The sequence below is a fragment of the Tenrec ecaudatus genome, chromosome 4, assembly GCF_050624435.1.
Source record: "Tenrec ecaudatus isolate mTenEca1 chromosome 4, mTenEca1.hap1, whole genome shotgun sequence".
In the NCBI taxonomy this organism is placed as follows: Eukaryota; Metazoa; Chordata; class Mammalia; order Afrosoricida; family Tenrecidae; genus Tenrec; species Tenrec ecaudatus.
The window spans coordinates 65,085,089-65,100,671 of NC_134533.1; positions in this window are offsets into that span (position 1 = coordinate 65,085,089).

Sequence of the window (15,583 nt, forward strand, 5' to 3'; positions counted from 1 at the left end):
ATAAGTTACTGTGAAATAGTGGACGCCGGCCCATCTGAGCCCAGGCGGAAAAGCCGTAAAGCTAGCTGCGGTTGGGCACGGCGCGGAGCACACACAGTGGACTGACGGGGTGGGCAGATGTGTAAGGAGTGTGCCCGTGTGCATACTGGTTAGTCTTTCATCACTTGGTTTCAGTTGGGTGCGGTTCTCTGTGTCCACTTAGTCTTTCTTATGGAGGGAGGCTTACATAAGAAAACAAAATTCACAATATGCTCAGGTCCCTAGTCTATCAATTGTATTGGGACCAATTTGCAGTGAATCACTTTTGTGCTTGATTCTGGGCCAAGTGGCAGGCCATCCTGGCAATCAGAAGACCCTGCCCTCAAGAAGCTCACAGTCCAGTGGACACAGGTGATGTAAGCAGTTGTCAGACTACTATGAAGGTGATTGCTTTACTCCTCGTCAGTGCCAGGTAGAGTTGTAGCAAACAGAAAGGAAGCTCCCACTCTTCGTGACAGTGTCAAGTCAATCCCTGAAGAGTACTCTCATGTTTCCACGGAGCTTCCTCTCTTCACAGTAAGCGTTTGAAATGCGTACAATGAATTCCTCCAATTGTACAATTGAATAAACGAAGGGAGAGAGAGATTGAGTGTCTTGCTCAATGTCCACAGATTTTAAATGGTAGAATTAGAGTACCGTCTAGCTTTTAGCTACACTACACTTTTCGATATTTAGTGAGTAGGAGTTTAGGGCTTGACTCAATCTACGGTGTATTCAGTTGCCCCATATGGTCGTGAAAGCTGAACAATGAAGGAGGAAGAGAAGAGAACTGATGTCTTTGAATTATGGTGTTGGTGAAGAATATTGAGTATACTCTGAACTGCCAGAAGTGAAAATAAACACGTCCCAGAGAAACTATAGCTGGACTACTCCTCAAAACAAGGATGGTGAGACTTTGTCTCACTCAATTTGGACATGCTATCAGGAGGAAAGGTTCCGGGAGAAGGACATGATACTTGGTAGAGGGTTGGCAAAAAAGAGAAAAACTTGGGATGAGATGTGTTGACACAATGGCTGCCGCAATGGATTCAAGCAAAGGAAAGATCGTAAAGATGGTGCCAAGTGTTTTGGTCTGTTGTACATGGGTTTGCCATGAGTAGGGACTGCCTCGGTGTTAATAACAACAGGGAGTTGTCTAGGATAGCTGGTATGGTAGACTGAAAAATGGCCTCCCAAAAATGTCTGGTCTTAATCCCTGGGACCTGTAAATGTTACTTTACTTGAAAACAGGGTCTTTGTGGGTATGATTATTTTATGGATCTTGAGGTAGGAAGATTATCCTGATGATCAAGATGACTAAGAGGAAGAGAAAGCGATGCAAGGATGAAGCAGAGAGATGTTGCAAGATACCCACCTTGATGGTTAGAATCTCAGACGTCAGCAGACAAGAGATAGAGTCTTCTCTGAAACCTTCTGGGTGAAATGTGACCCTACTAGTACCTTTGATTTCAACCCAGAGATACTGACGTTAGACCTCTAGCCTCCTGAAGGAGATGAGTGAGTGCTTCATCAGCATGTTAGAACATTCCAATTGGCATTCTATCCATTTCTGGACCCTTGTTTTCGGATAATGCTTTCAGTGCAGCATGAACTTCGTTGAGTACCATTGGTTCTTGCTCATATGCTACCTCTTGAGCGACGGAATGTGTGTGAGTTCTTTTTGGTCCAGTGACTTTGTGTACTCTATCCGTCTTCTTTTGCTACTTCCTGCATCCTTCAATATTTCTCCCATAGCATCTTTCAATTTAGGTAACTGGAGGCTTGCATTTTTTACTTTAGTTCTTTGCGTTTATGATATGCTGAATGTATTCCAGATCTTTTCAAATATCATTGTAATGTTTTACTTTGTCTTCTCGAGCTTCCCTTTGAAATTTTCTGTTCAGCTCTTTGATGTCATCATTTCTTCCATCTGCTTTAGCTACCCTATGATTAAGAGCAAGTTTCAGAGACGCTTCAGACATCCAATTTGATACTTGTTTCTGTCTTTTCATGGCTTTTTGCTTTCTTCATGATTGATGTTATTGTTGTCCTCCCACAGCTCATCAGGTGTTCTGTCATTTGTGTTCAATGCAGCAAATCTCTTCTGGAGATGTTCTCCAAATTCTGGTGTGAACGATTTATAGGTTTTTCTTTTTTTGTCATTGTTGTTTTATTTTTGTTTGTTTGTTTTCTTTTGTTCTGTCTTGGTTTTGTGCTTATTATTGTCTCTTTCATGTCTATCTAGATAAGATAGGCAGGATAAATAATCCGGAGGAGAGAACAACAGGGACCGATAGTTCCGGGGAACATGGGACAGGGCAAAGGAAGTGTGTGTTAACAAACCCAGGGACAAGGGAAGAACAAGTGAAGTAAAATCAATGGTAAGGAGGGTGTAAGATGCCTGGTAGGGCTTGATCAAGGGCAATGTAACTGAAAGGAATTACTGAAACTCGAATGAAGGCCGAACATGATAGTGGGACAAGAGGAGATTAAAATAAAATAGAGGAAAGAACCAGGAGGCAAATGGGCATTTATAGAGGTCTACATATAGGCATGTACATATATTTATATATAATAGGGAAATATATATATGTACATATATTTATGTTAAGTATTATAAAAGTAGCAGACAGACTTTGGGCTTCTACCCAAAGCCTATCTGTAGACAATTGGATATCCTCTTACAGAAGGATCACAAGGGAGAGATGAACCAGCCAGGCTTCATTATAGCACTGACGAAACTTACACCTTTCCTCTAGTTCTTTTTTTTTTTTTTTTTTAACATTTTATTAGGGGCTCATACAACTCTTTCCACAATCCATACATATACATACATCAATTGTATAAAGCACATCTGTACATTCTTTGCCCTAATCATTTTCTTTTTTTTCTCCTCTTTTCTATTTTTACATTTTATTAGGGGCTCATACAACTCTTATCACAATCCACACATATACATACATCAATTGTATAAAGCACATCTGCACATTCCCTGCCCCAATCATTCTCAAAGCATTTGCTCACCACTTAAGCCCTTTGCTCTAGTTCTTTAATGTCTCCCTCTGCCCACTATCATGACCTCAACTCTACCTTACAAATCCAGCTAGACCAGAGCATGTGGTACAGATGCATGGGTACAGAGCATGGGTACAGATAAGAGCTGGAAACACAGGGAATCCAGAACAGATAACCCCCTCAGGACCAATAATGAGAGTAGCGATACCAGAAGAGTAAGGGGAAGGTGGAGGGAGCAAGGGGGAACCAATCACAATGATCTATATATAACCCCTTCCCAGGGTGACGGACAAAAGAAAAGTGAGACATTGGTCAGTGGAAGACATGAAAAATATCATAATAATTTATAAATTATCAAGGGTACATGAGGGAGGGAGGAAAAAAAATGAGGAGCTGATACCAAGAGCTCAAGTAGAAAGCAAATGTTTTGAGAATGATGAGGACAACAAATGTACAAATATGCTTGCCACAATGTATGTATGTATGGATTGTGATAAGAGTTGTACGAGCCCATTACAAAATGAATATAAAAAATGTTTTTAAAATTCTGGTGCTATAGACTCAAGGTCAAATTTTGCTCTCACCGACTTGTTTTAATTTTTGTCTTCTTTATCCTGAAATTCCATAGGAGAAATTAATGATCCATTTTGCAGTTAGCTATGTGGTTTTAGCTGATGATATAGAGCCTCTCTATTGTCTCTTGACACAGAGCTGGTCCATTTGATTTCTGCGTAGTCCATCTGGAGAAGTCCACGTGTAGTTGCCTTTAGTATTGTTAAAAAGTATTTGTGATGAAGAAGTCATTGGTCTTGAAAAATTCTATCCTGTCATCTCCAGCTTCATTTCCAACACTAAGGCAATATTTCCCAATAATTGTTCCTTCCTTTTTGTTCCTAATTTTTGCATTCCAATCACTAATAATTATCAATGCATCTTGCTTACATATTTGATAAATTTCATACTAAAGGTCTTGGTAGACTTCTCTAACTTCTTCATTACTAGTTTGGGGGTTGGTGTACTCATTCGTTGATGCCAGGATATTTGGAAAATTGCTACTTGACCAACTTACTGGAAGAGATAGATACATATTTGCACTGATTACAAAGAAAGGTGACTCAACAGAATGCTAAAATTATAGAGCAATATCATTGCGATCACATGCAAATAAAATTTTTCTGAAGATCATCCAAAAATAGTCGCAGCAGTACATTGAAAAGGAGCTGCCAGAGGTTTATGTCGGATTCAGGAGAGGGCATGGAACAAGGGGTATCATTGCTGAGCTTAAGAGGATCTTGGCTGTCAGCAGAGAATGCCAAAAAGATGCTTACTTGTGTTTCATTGACTCTGCAAAGGCATTCGACTTTGTGGATCATAAAATAACTATAAATAGCCTTGAGAAGAATGGGAATGCCAGACACCTTATTATGCTCATGCAGAACAGGTACCCGAATCAAGAGGCACTTGTGCAAACGGAACAAGGAAACCCTACATAAAATCAGGAAAGTTGAGCATTAAGGTTGTGTCCTCTCACCATATGAATCAAATCTATATACAGAGAAAATAATTAGAGATGTTGGATTACACGAAGCAGACTGTGACATCAGGATTGGAGGGAGGTTTATTACCAACCTGTGATATGCAATGACACCACCTTGCTGCTGAAAGTGAGGAGCACTTGGAGTCCTTGCAGATGAAGATTAAAGGCAGCCTTCAGTGTGGAGTCAGTGCTCAAGATAAAAAAGAACAAATTCTCACAACTGGACCAACAGGTTACATCACAATAAATGTAAAAAGTTTGAAGTTGTCAAGGGTCCTGTCTTGCTTGGATTCTGAATTTAAGCTCATGGAAGCAGCAGTCAAGAGATCAAAATGCATGTCACATTAGATAAATCTGCTAAACAAAGCTCCGTTAGTGTATTGTAAAACAAGGAAATTGCTTTGCAGACTAAGGGACACTTGACCTAAGCCAGGGCATTTTCTCTCTCTCTCTTTTTCATAAAGGTTTTTATTTTAATAAATCATTTTACTGGGGGCTCTTATAGCCATTATACCAATCCATACATCAATTGTGTCAAGCACATTTATACATATGTTGTCATCATCATTTAAAAAATATTTTCTTTCTGTTTGAGTCCTTGGCATCAGCTCCTCTTTTCCCCCTCTTTTTATGGACCCCTGATAAATTATAAATGATTATTATTTTCATGTCTTACACTTCCTGCTGTCTCCCTGCACCCAAGTTACTGTTGTTTGTCCCCCTGGGAGGGTGGAGGGGAGGATTATGCACCGGTCATTGTAGTCCGTTCCCTCTTTCTCCCCTTCTCCCCCCACCTCACCCCTACCCTCATGGTATTGCTACTCCAATCACTGTTCCTGAGGGGTTTCTCTGTCCTGGATTCCATGTGTTGAGACCTCTTATCTGTACCCGTGTATCTGCTACAGACTGGCCGGATTTGTAAGGTAGAACTGGGGTCATGATAGCGGTGGGGAGGAAGCATTAACGAACTAGTGGGATGTTTTGTGTTTGGTGCTGCACCCTGACTGCTCATTCTTTCCTGTGCCCGTTCTGTGAGGGGATGTCCAGTTATCTACAGATGGGCTTTGGGTCTCTATTCCAACCCCCAACATTTGCATTGATATATTTGTTTGTTTGGGGTCTTCTTATGAATGATACCTTATCTCGTTGACACCTCATGATCACACAGGCCGGTGTGCTTCTTCCATGTGGACTTTGTTGCTTCCCTACTAGATGGCTGCTTGTTTAACTTCAAGCATTTAAGACCACTAGGGTATTTTCAATAGTCTCATATGCATGTAAAATTTGGACATTGATTAAGGAAGACTGAAGAAGAATCAGTGCACTTGTATTATGGTGCTGGTGACTAACACAAACAATACTATGGACTTCTAAAAGAACAAATAGATCTGTCTTGGAGAGAGTACAGCCAGAATACTCCTTGGAGGCGAGGATGGTGAGACTTCATGTCATGTATTTTGGACATATTGTTAGTAGAGAGCCGTCCATGGAAAAGGATATGATTCTCGGTACAGCAGGTGGGCAGTGAGAAGGAGGGAGACCTTTCACAAGATGACTGCAACAATGGGCGCAAACGTCAGCTCAATCACGAGGCGGGTGTAGGGCCAGGAAGGGTTGTACACTGTTGCACCTAGGTTTTCTATGAGTTGGAGTCAACTCGATGGCACCCAACAACAAAGCAACAGCCTCTTGAGCTGTGACAGAATAAAGCATGTTGCTTTAAACTGCCATGTTTGTGGAGATTTATAATATCAGTCACAGGACAATAATACAGTGGAAGAAAAAGTCCCCTCCTCCCGGCAGGAGTTTGAGGGACTTTGTGATTGGCAAGTGGTCCTCGGAACAGGAGAATGTAGAAAGAGCTGCATTTATTTTTTAATAGATGGCGATGCGTTTTATCCATTGAGAGGAGGAGAGAAGCTCTTGGGTGATGGGATCAGCGAGTTGGGAGCCAAAAAGGAGAGGGCTGGGTAGTAAAGAGAGTCCTTGGCTTCAAGTGAGAGTACTAATTGGACTTTTGGCTGCTGCATGCCCATCCTGGGCACTCGCTCTTTGTATAAAAGTTGTCCATCAATTGTGCATACGATAAGTTACGGACTCCTGAAGGCCATCAAGTTAAAAATTGAAGTCCTTCAATTCCTGGAAATCTGCTGAATGATGCATTTCTCTCCAATAAGCTAAGATATATTAAGGAATCGCATTGATTTTCTTTCTAGACCCTAGCTCATTTTAATGAAAGTCCTCTGAGCACGTATTGGGAGTCACCTAGTTGAGTTTTCCTTGTTTACCACCCATTATGGGAGGAGATCTGATAGTGCACTATGACTTTGTGGGGCTATCTGCTAGTCTGCTTCTCAGAGAGAGGAGCCAGCCCCAAGTATGATTGGACCACTCAGTTGCTTTAACACTGAATGGAAAATAAGATAGCAGGGGATTGGTAGTGATTTTCTCACTTCTTTGGTTAATGCCGCTACCACTAAAACCTCCTGTAGGTCAGAACTCAGACTTGTGACTCTATGCTGGCCAATTTTAGGCCAAGAATGACAACTCCCTGAGTAGATTACAGATTAGAAAACCTTAAATCCTAGAGTACTACTTAGTACTGAATCCTCTTGTAGAAACTTCCTCATGTAAATTTTCAGTTGTCAAGTTTCAATTCCCAAGTTAGTACAAGAGCCCCGTGTGAGCTCCATTAGTCCAAGCTTCCGCTTCCTTTTGTTTTAGGATTCCTAGACCCTAAGGGTTTCCTGTGACCTAAGGTAGGAGCTGGTGGCTCCACCCTATTGAGGGGATATGGAGGGTGTCGTGAAGCCATTACCCATTCTGTCTTTAAGTTCTACAATCCCCTCGCATCTCAATTTACTTAGTACTTCCTTGAGAAGGTTCTTAATAATCCCTGAAGTTCTGGAAGCATTGGGAGTCCCTAATCCCTAGGAAAGTGGATGTGCTGGTACTGACATCATAGATTTAGAAGAGCAATTGTTCTCTCCACTCTAATGAGATCTGGTGGAAGCCAGGTTCTCATAGGGCTGTGACTGGGTAAAATCTAATTTTTAATCAACCCTCCTACTAGCTCTCTTCATTCATCCCTCTTTCTTTTATTTTTGTTTTATTTTAAATTACTTTTTATTGTGAATTAGGTGGTGGTGATGGTTACATTTCAGATCATCAACCCTTTTCAACAGTTTAAACCACTTAACAACCTCCTGTCTCCCTTTCTTTTGAAGCTGGACCATTCCTTCCAGTTTCAGAATCCCTGGCACTGAGTCAATCTTTGAGCCGAGTTTCCTCCTGCATCCTGAGGTCATCGTTACCATCCTGGTCTCCAGGGCAACACTGCACCTGTAAGATTGAGTTAGGGCTCTGCACTCCTTCTCGCATCTAATCATTTACTTCCATGTGAGGGAGGGAGAACATTTTTGGACGAGACAATATTGGCAGAAGAGAATAGTTTTGATTTGATTCTACCAAAGGCTTTCTTTAGAGAAGACAAGACACCATCTTTAGCTACAGTTACTACTTGCATGAATTGTTTCCCCCTGTCGTTTCTCTTTCAATGTATTTGTAGCTCTGAATATGACATTTAAAAGAGGGTTTCTAAAATGACTCCCCTTGTTGGGATTGGATGAGGCCATATTTCAGGAAATCAATCCTTTTAAGTTCCTTTCTCAGGTAATCAGCAGTGGCTTTATCTTTTTTGCGTTACCTTTCTCTTCCAAACATATTCTACCTGGGTGACCCTAAAACCAGGAAAAGCACCAACGTCACCCATAGAATTCAGCAAACATTTTAAAGCAGTCACTACAATGTGAAGTACAGTACTTACTATACACAGATGTCTCCGTTTTCACAGTATGTAAATCTAACTCTTCTGCAATGTGAATCAGGGCACGCCCACTTTCTGCATTGCTCATTCAATCCTTTCCTCCTGTGTTGGGTAGAGGCAGGCAAGGTCACAGAGCTGTTTGGCGAGTTGCTAGGAAGTCTGGACTTGGGCATTCCTGAGTTCTGCTCAACACACCTTTGCATAGTTAGCATCTTCAGTATGATGCTTGCTTCTTGCACTTAGTTTATTGTGTCTGCTTCCTTTTCTCTTTGGAACCCAACAAAGTTTACTTGTGCTGATGACTATATTTGCCTCATTTTAGAAACTTTGTCTCATCTGACCATGATTATGTACTGAAAGATGAGCTCATTATGTACTGGTGGTGCTGTTAAAAGCATTGGACCACTAACCCCAAGCTTGGCATTTCCAAATCCACCAGCCTCTTCTAGGGAGAGGGATGAAGCTGTCTGTTCCCGTAAAGAGTTATAGTCTCAGAAATCCATAGAAGTTCTACTCAATGGCAGTGTGTTTAGTAATTTTTGCTTTTGGGGTTTTTTGTTGTTGCTTATTTTGGGGTGTGTGTGTGTTAAAAGTCCCCTATAATCATAGTGGGCTGTGATCCTAAGAGTCAGCAACTTTGAAAGCCCCTGCTACTCCCCAGGAGAAAGATGAGGCCTTCTAACTCTGTGGGGACCAGCCTCCCTGCTAGGTAGCTAGCCCAGGGACTGGGGTGTCCATTACGTATGCACAGGCGTTCGAGCTTCTGGACAGGAAGGGCTGGTACACCTAGGTGGGCATCACACCTGGATTGGCCCATCTGGGCCAGGTGAATTCAATTCAGCCAATGGGGTTGACCGGAATCATGGACCCTGCCTCCTGCAGGAGCAACTGAAAAGGCGGGATTCGAAGCCTGCCTCGTCTCTTTTTTGACTCTTGAGCAGCTTCTCCGGCTGTGCAGGGATGAAGGGCCCTGGGGGTGACTGTGTAAACCTTCAACTTCTTCTATCTTTCATAAAACTTTCTTGCATCGCAATCCAGGTTTTGGAGAGATTTCTTTCTCATGTGAAGCCAAGGTCTGAGATTCTTTCTTCCACAAGAGAGATCTAACACCCCCACAACCGAATGGGTCCAAAAGGTGGTTGTGTAATTGAGAGGTAAACTAAAGAGGCATCAGACAAGATAAAGCATGCTAGGGCTCACCTCCTCAGCCAGGACTTCAGGAGCCAGGTCTGAGCAGACAAGCTTATATAACCCTGGGGATCCAGGTTCTGGTAAGCGCATATGCAGCAGGAAAGGGTTGCACAAGAGGCATAAACTTAACATGAGGGGGATGAGCTAGGGGGATACATCAAGAGGAAGGGGAGGCACTAGAGACATACACATGACAGGAAGGCACAGATGTCGTGAGATGGCAGCCTCACCTTGCTTGGTTGAGTTGGCTTGACCTGAGGTGTTTTTGAGCTCTTCTCCAGGGCAACAATCTATGACCCCTATCAGAAGGGAGTGGGTCTTACTTAGGGTGGGACAGACTGTAGGTAGGGTCTGATTGCTTTTGTTGGCAGAGAGTCTTCAGGCAATTATCCTTTAAGCAATTGACTTTCAAGCCCTAGTAAGCACCCAAGTGTTTGCAAACAGCACCTTGGATTTGGCATTATTATGGGATCACATCATGGGGACCAATTTTTACTTAGGCGAATGTGAGTGGGATGCATCTCCAACCCACGATGTGAAGATTTCCTCCACCAGAGCCTGGGTCTCCCAGACTCCTTCCTGCATGAATATTGGGAATTTGTCCTCCTGTACTCTCTTCACAGTTCTGTTTCCCACAGAGCTCCAGTCCATGGACACTCACAGGAGCAGTTCTCCTCTGTCCTGTGGGGGTACTTGAGGAAGCATGGACTTGATGGCAGTGAGTTTGGAGGTTTTTAAAGAGTCCTCACCTTAATATGGTCAGGCTTAATAACCTTTAAACTTAAAAATTGTGCTTAAAAAAAACCAAAACAATTTTTGGGCATATAATAGACATCATATAATTCAATAGTACAATCATGTCAAGGAGAGTTGTAAATAATCACCACAGTCAGCTTTTAGAACTTCTTCTTCATTTTTGTACTCGTTGTTATTAGCTCCTCATTCCCCCAGCCTCCCTGCCATTCCTCCAAGCAGCTGTCCCATTGCTGTCTGTGGAGTCACCTATCCTGCATTTCATACACAGAAAAATGGACTTTAAAAACCTGACATGAATAAGAAGAATGACAAAAGTAAAACAGATAACAACCTCTATTGAAAAGAAAGCAGAAAATATTAAGAACTAGAACAAATTTAAATGGATCATAAGGGGGATCAAATGATTGGTTGTTAAATTTTAACCTAACTTTACCTATAACTATCCCCTTTCCAACCTTCGGCAGGCTAACCAGGCTATTGACATCCGCGGTCTATGGTCACAGGGGATTCATCAGGGGCTTAGTTGTGTGTATTTCCCCTTCACTTTTTAAAAAATGGAAACAGTTTAAAAATGGGTCAAAAAGGGAGATCAGATGATATCACATTGACCTAGCTATGTCTGTCATAATCGACTTTGCTATAATCTCTGTCTGATATCAGGGCAATCCACACCCCTCAGCTGTGATCAGAAGGGATTCTCCAGCAGCGTAATCCATATGTGGACCCTGCACAGGATTCTGGGTTTCTATTGTCATCTACAGCCTTCTCACAATTTAAGCTCTGAGACCATTCCCTGCTTTAGATTTGGATTATATTATTTACAATCCTTGTAAATAATTTTACAAGCTGGTAAATTTATGCTTTAAGGGAAAAAATGAAATCAATATAGTGAAGACATTCTTTTCAACCCCCCACTTTTAACTTTGGTCTTCATATTTAGATCCATAAGCCTCTAAGCATTGCTTTTATTTTGTATATAAAGGTAAAGGTGAGGTTTCCATGCGGAAAAGAATTAACATGGATGACAAATTTGTATACCATCACTAGTTGAGAAGAACTTCATTGCTCATTGCTTTGCAGTGCTTTTTCAGTCATAAATCTAGGAGAACTGCAGGGATCTGTATCTGGGCACTTTCTTATTTTCTTGCTCTATTTGTCTCAGCAATGTGTCAGCATAACATTGACCTAAGATTATGGTAATTATTGAAATCTAGTAGAGCTATATGAGCTTTAATGTATTTTCTTCAAGAATTTTGTGATGAGTTGTATGAGCCCCTAATAAAACGATTAAAAATAAAAACATTCTTTTAAAAAAAGAATGTCTTGGCTATTTTGGGCTATTTGAATTTTCACAGGAAACTTTTTGGTGTTATAGGCAAGAAATATTTTACAAAAATAACAAGTAGAGAACTTAGTTATGAGAACTGCCAGAAATCCTTTGTGATCAAAACAGTGCACGTAGACATCTTCATGCTGTCATCTAGATAATGGGCATGCTTGCTTTCATTAATTCTTACTCCTTCAGTAAATATTAATTAAATGGATTTCACAAATTGGAAAGAGGGTTTCTTCCACTCTCAAAACAAGAAAAAGCAAGATACACTGTGAGGTAGTTAGTTTATTGTGCCAACCTGGCCGATAGACACATGTGGGATTAATTGAAGGGCGGAGGGATAAATGGCTTGGTGAGCCTCACCTTTCTTGTCTCTTTGATCATCGGACCAGTGTGCGGCTGCCTTGCTTGTTCTGTGCCTCAAGTTGCAAGCTACACTACCCGTGGGACACCTAACCCGTGGACTGTGTCACTGTAATTTGAGGTTCCTTCAAGACCTGCTTTGCCACACTATTGGAATTTACATCTCTTGAGTTGGGGACTGTGGACCCTGTCATCTGGCTGACTGTTGGTGACCTGCCTTGCTGTTTGCTGCCTGTGCCTGGATAACCTGAATTGCTCTACAGAGGACTACCTGGTGGCCCTCAAGACTTGAAGGACTGCCAGTGTCTCACAACTGTCTCACGGGAGTTGCACTGAGCCGTTGGTACTGCTTTATAATTTAATTAACTGTTTATTTCTTATGTTATCTATCTATCTATCTATCTATCTATCTATCTATCTATCTATCTATCTATCTATCTATCTAATTAGTATTAGCATTCTGGTTTTGTTTCTCTAGAGAACCCTGTCTAACACATACTGAAAACTAAGAACTTTTCTTGAACCCATCAAGGAGTAGGTAACCAAGTAATTTGAAATCTAAGGGAAGCAGGATCCTACAAGCCAAAATAAAACAAAAACATTTGTTGTTAAAAGGAGCCCTGGTGGCCCCGTAGGAAATTCACTGGACTTCTAATCACAAGGTTTGTGGTTCAAACCCATCAGTTGCTTTGAGGGAGAAAAAGGAGGCTATCAGCTCCAGTACAGATTTACAGTCTTGGAAACACTACATAAGGCTGCTATTTTGAGTTAGAATAGACTCAATGTCAGTAGGTTTATTCTTTCTCCCCCCCCCCCACAGGATACAAGAAAGGGATAACACAGCCAGGCAAAATATAGTAGTTTAAAGATATATTTTCATGTTTCTAACCTCATAGATCAGAGCTAGATGTAGGCTGGGAAATAGCTTTTTTTATTATATAAAGGTGATAAAAATTTAAGACAAGAAATTGTAAGAAAAGGAGACACCTCTTGCTTTTCTTTCCTCTCTCATGTTTATCCCTTCCCTTTTTCTTTGTTCTACAGATGGAGGGAACAATACTGCCAAAGTTAATACTATTATTTTTATTTTGAGATCATAATACAGCAAAATCCACAGGTGCATAGTTTAAGTTTTGAAAAATGTAAATATACATGTAAAACACACTTGTCAATATACATATAGAATCTTTTAACCAAAGAAAACTCCCTTCTGCTCCCACTGATGAACAGGCTTTGTTGTTGTAAAACTTCATATGAATGGGCATCTTTCACTCAACACAGTAATTCTGAGATTAATTTAAAAGTGTGTTCAACTTCACTGTATGAATATATCACACTTCATTTTTCTAGTTGATGAATATTTGGGTTATTTTAATTTTTTAAATACTGAAAACAAAACTCCTTTTGGATGTACATTTTAAAAATATTTCATCGGGGGCTCTTGCAGCTCTCAACACAATCCGGGACGTGCATTTTTATTCCTTTGGGCATCACTGGATTAAGGCCATTAATTCACTTCGTTTTGATCTCTTTGCTGCATTGGAGTCCTAGCCTCGACTTCATCCCCAAAGTTACAAGATGACCTGGGGAAATGTCCTCCTCTGAAAATGTTAGAATACCTTAATTAAACACTCATACAAAATAGTAGATTCTTCTTTTAGCAGTGAAACATTTTTTATTGCCTTTTCATTTTCTCTCCCTCCCCCCAACCCTCCAGCTTGCATTGAGTCATTGACTATGTAAGGTTCCTTCAAAACCGTCTCTCCAAGCTATTCATCATCAGTGATTCTGTATAAATCTGAACGATTTAATATGTTCATCTAAGGGTTTATGTCTCCTCTCCTTATCAGCTACTCAGGCTCTGTAAACTATATTTTCATCCGTCAATGGGTATAATAATAATGTCTCGTCTCATTGGGCTATTGTGAGAATTAGCTCTGGTGATGTAGTAGGGCTGCAGGTGACCTGTTGGGCTGCTATCAGCAAGGTTGGCAGTTTGAAACCACCAGCAGCTCCATGGGCCAAAGACTAGATTTTCTACTCCTGTAAACAGTTACAATCTAGGAAACTCACAGGGGAAGTTCTATCCTGACCTGTAGGGCCACTATGAGTTGACGCTGACTCAATGGCAGTGAATTTGGTTTGGAGTCACAAGGTTGGTGGTTCAGCTGAATGAGTTAATGAGGTAAAACTCAATGAGATAATAATATATGTTAAACCCTTAACTCAGTTTAGGGGTGTTCTATTTCTGTAATGTTCCAGTCTTGGAAACTCACAAGACAGTTCTACCCTGCCCAGCGTCAACTCAATGGTAGTGAGAGAAACCCTTAACACAGTGACTCGAATGTACCTTAAGAAATGTTTGCAGTTGCTATGCAACATTGAGTTGACACCGTTGAATGGATGCTGACTCATAGGGAGTCTTACATGAGATAGTAGAGTTGCTCCATAGGGTTTTCAACACTGCAAACTTTTAGAGAACAAATTTCCAGGTTATTTTTCCTGTGGAGTTTCTGAAGGTTTTGAACCACCAACCTTTTTTTTTTTTTTTAACAATTTATTGGGGCTCATACAATTCTTTTCACAGTTCATACATATACATACATCAATTGTATAAAGCACATCTGTACAGTCTTTGCCCTAATCATTTTTTTCTCTTTTCTTCTTTTACATTTTATTAGGGACTCATACAACTCTTACCACAATCCATACATATACATACATCAATTGTATAAAGCACATCCATACATTCCCTGCCCCACTCATTCTCAAGGCATTTGCTCTCCACTTAAGCCCCTTGCATCAGGTCCTCTTTTTTTCCCCCTCCCTCCCCATTCCCCCCTCCCTCATATGGTCTTGGTAATTTATACATCGTTATTTTGTCATATCTTGCCCTATCCGGAGTCTCCCGAACCACCAACCTTTTGGCTAGCGACTGAATGCTTAATCATTGTGCCACCAGGAGTTTTGTGAAACATTAGAAACCTTGAAGATATTAACTTTTATATTATTATTTTGCTGGGATTTCTGGCTCCCTTCTCACCTGTGCTATGCCTTTAAATATTCCATATGCATTTATCTGGAGCAAGTTACTTATCTAGTTAGTATTTTTCATTGACACTGGGGAAGCATTTTCATTTCTCCCTTGGCCCCTTGACTTTATGCTAAATGATCCCAGGGGTGACTGACACCAGCCTCCAATAGATGGGAGGATGCAACTTCTTTGTGTCTAAATATATAGGCCCTGCCCAGGGTAGGAACAGTGAAATCCCTCATGCCAACATGATCACTCTACAGCTTGTTCCTTTCTTATAATTTCTCTTCTCTCAGCATATGTTGTTTTTAAGTTCTTTCCTACCACTTGGAAAATCATTTGCTGATACTGTGATGGAGTAGGTGAGTGCAAAAGCATTGAAGTTGGAGCGGTTGGAGGAGTATGTGTGTGCATTTAGGAGTCGCTGTAAGGGAGCGACTGGGGACTGAGAGAAAGGAAATTGCAAGGGGTCAAGTCAATGGTTGATAAAGGAATTGTAACACAATAAGG